Source organism: Zophobas morio, unplaced genomic scaffold (genome assembly GCF_036711695.1).
Source record: "Zophobas morio isolate AGI-343-1 ecotype UQ-CSIRO unplaced genomic scaffold, CSIRO_AGI_Zmor_V1 ptg000129l, whole genome shotgun sequence".
Taxonomy (NCBI): domain Eukaryota; kingdom Metazoa; phylum Arthropoda; class Insecta; order Coleoptera; family Tenebrionidae; genus Zophobas; species Zophobas morio.
The window spans coordinates 25,537-29,184 of NW_026972234.1; positions in this window are offsets into that span (position 1 = coordinate 25,537).

The following is a 3,648-nucleotide window of genomic DNA, read 5'->3' on the forward strand; positions in this document are numbered from 1 at the left end:
TTCTGGCGTTCGTAGATACAAGAAAACTGTTAAAATTCTTCAGAAACGTCACTTTTGAAGTGTTTTCTTGTACTTTTAAGCCACTCAGATACCCTACGGGCTCGGAAAGTGCAACGAAACCATCAAATTTTAGCTAGAAACTGTATTTTTGTCGATTTTTATTGAATTTGAACTATATTTCAACGTTTTTTGATGGTTCTGAGCCACCAAACACACTTAAAGCATGCAGAATCGACTCAGAATAGGAAAAGGAGACGTTTAGGTCAATTTTATGCATTCTGGCGTTCGTAGATACAAGAAAACTGTTAAAATTCTTCAGAAACGTCATTTTTGAAGTGTTTTCTTGTACTTTTAAGCCACTCAGATACCCTACGGGCTCGGAAAGTGCAACGAAACCATCAAATTTTAGCTAGAAACTGTATTTTTGTCGATTTTTATTGAATTTGAACTATATTTCAACGTTTTTTGATGGTTCTGAGCCACCAAACACACTTAAAGCATGCAGAATCGACTCAGAATAGGAAAAGGAGACGTTTAGGTCAATTTTATGCATTCTGGCGTTCGTAGATACAAGAAAACTGTTAAAATTCTTCAGAAACGTCACTTTTGAAGTGTTTTCTTGTACTTTTAAGCCACTCAGATACCCTACGGGCTCGGAAAGTGCAACGAAACCATCAAATTTTAGCTAGAAACTGTATTTTTGTCGATTTTTATTGAATTTGAACTATATTTCAACGTTTTTTGATGGTTCTGAGCCACCAAACACACTTAAAGCATGCAGAATCGACTCAGAATAGGAAAAGGAGACGTTTAGGTCAATTTTATGCATTCTGGCGTTCGTAGATACAAGAAAACTGTTAAAATTCTTCAGAAACGTCACTTTTGAAGTGTTTTCTTGTACTTTTAAGCCACTCAGATACCCTACGGGCTCGGAAAGTGCAACGAAACCATCAAATTTTAGCTAGAAACTGTATTTTTGTCGATTTTTATTGAATTTGAACTATATTTCAACGTTTTTTGATGGTTCTGAGCCACCAAACACACTTAAAGCATGGAGAATCGACTCAGAATAGGAAAAGGAGACGTTTAGGTCAATTTTATGCATTCTGGCGTTCGTAGATACAAGAAAACTGTTAAAATTCTTCAGAAACGTCACTTTTGAAGTGTTTTCTTGTACTTTTAAACCACTCAGATACCCTACGGGCTCGGAAAGTGCAACGAAACCATCAAATTTTAGCTAGAAACTGTATTTTTGTCGATTTTTATTGAATTTGAACTATATTTCAACGTTTTTTGATGGTTCTGAGCCACCAAACACACTTAAAGCATGCAGAATCGACTCAGAATAGGAAAAGGAGACGTTTAGGTCAATTTTATGCATTCTGGCGTTCGTAGATACAAGAAAACTGTTAAAATTCTTCAGAAACGTCACTTTTGAAGTGTTTTCTTGTACTTTTAAGCCACTCAGATACCCTACGGGCTCGGAAAGTGCAACGAAACCATCAAATTTTAGCTAGAAACTGTATTTTTGCCGATTTTTATTGAATTTGTACTATATTTCAACGTTTTTTGATGGTTCTGAGCCACCAAACACACTTAAAGCATGCAGAATCGAATCAGAATAGGAAAAGGAGACGTTTAGGTCAATTTTATGCATTCTGGCGTTCGTAGATACAAGAAAACTGTTAAAATTCTTCAGAAACGTCACTTTTGAAGTGTTTTCTTGTACTTTTAAGCCACTCAGATACCCTACGGGCTCGGAAAGTGCAACGAAACCATCAAATTTTAGCTAGAAACTGTATTTTTGTCGATTTTTATTGAATTTGAACTATATTTCAACGTTTTTTGATGGTTCTGAGCCACCAAACACACTTAAAGCATGCAGAATCGACTCAGAATAGGAAAAGGAGACGTTTAGGTCAATTTTATGCATTCTGGCGTTCGTAGATACAAGAAAACTGTTAAAATTCTTCAGAAACGTCACTTTTGAAGTGTTTTCTTGTACTTTTAAGCCACTCAGATACCCTACGGGCTCGGAAAGTGCAACGAAACCATCAAATTTTAGCTAGAAACTGTATTTTTGTCGATTTTTATTGAATTTGAACTATATTTCAACGTTTTTTGATGGTTCTGAGCCACCAAACACACTTAAAGCATGCAAAATCGACTCAGAATAGGAAAAGGAGACGTTTAGGTCAATTTTATGCATTCTGGCGTTCGTAGATACAAGAAAACTGTTAAAATTCTTCAGAAACGTCACTTTTGAAGTGTTTTCTTGTACTTTTAAGCCACTCAGATACCCTACGGGCTCGGAAAGTGCAACGAAACCATCAAATTTTAGCTAGAAACTGTATTTTTGTCGATTTTTATTGAATTTGAACTATATTTCAACGTTTTTTGATGGTTCTGAACCACCAAACACACTTAAAGCATGCAGAATCGACTCAGAATAGGAAAAGGAGACGTTTAGGTCAATTTTATGCATTCTGGCGTTCGTAGATACAAGAAAACTGTTAAAATTCTTCAGAAACGTCACTTTTGAAGTGTTTTCTTGTACTTTTAAGCCACTCAGATACCCTACGGGCTCGGAAAGTGCAACGAAACCATCAAATTTTAGCTAGAAACTGTATTTTTGTCGATTTTTATTGAATTTGAACTATATTTCAACGTTTTTTGATGGTTCTGAGCCACCAAACACACTTAAAGCATGCAGAATCGACTCAGAATAGGAAAAGGAGACGTTTAGGTCAATTTTATGCATTCTGGCGTTCGTAGATACAAGAAAACTGTTAAAATTCTTCAGAAACGTCACTTTTGAAGTGTTTTCTTGTACTTTTAAGCCACTCAGATACCCTACGGGCTCGGAAAGTGCAACGAAACCATCAAATTTTAGCTAGAAACTGTATTTTTGTCGATTTTTATTGAATTTGAGCTATATTTCAACGTTTTTTGATGGTTCTGAGCCACCAAATACACTTAAAGCATGCAGAATCGACTCAGAATAGGAAAAGGAGACGTTTAGGTCAATTTTATGCATTCTGGCGTTCGTAGATACAAGAAAACTGTTAAAATTCTTCAGAAACGTCACTTTTGAAGTGTTTTCTTGTACTTTTAAGCCACTCAGCTACCCTACGGGCTCGGAAAGTGCAACGAAACCATCAAATTTTAGCTAGAAACTGTATTTTTGTCGATTTTTATTGAATTTGATCTATATTTCAACGTTTTTTGATGGTTCTGAGCCAACAAACACACTTAAAGCATGCAGAATCGACTCAGAATAGGAAAAGGAGACGTTTAGGTCAATTTTATGCATTCTGGCGTTCGTAGATACAAGAAAACTGTTAAAATTCTTCAGAAACGTCACTTTTGAAGTGTTTTCTTGTACTTTTAAGCCACTCAGATACCCTACGGGCTCGGAAAGTGCAACGAAACCATCAAATTTTAGCTAGAAACTGTATTTTTGTCGATTTTTATTGAATTTGAACTATATTTCAACGTTTTTTGATGGTTCTGAGCCACCAAACACACTTAAAGCATGCAGAATCGACTCAGAATAGGAAAAGGAGACGTTTAGGTCAATTTTATGCATTCTGGCGTTCGTAGATACAAGAAAGCTGTTAAAATTCTTCAGAAACGTCACTTTTGAAG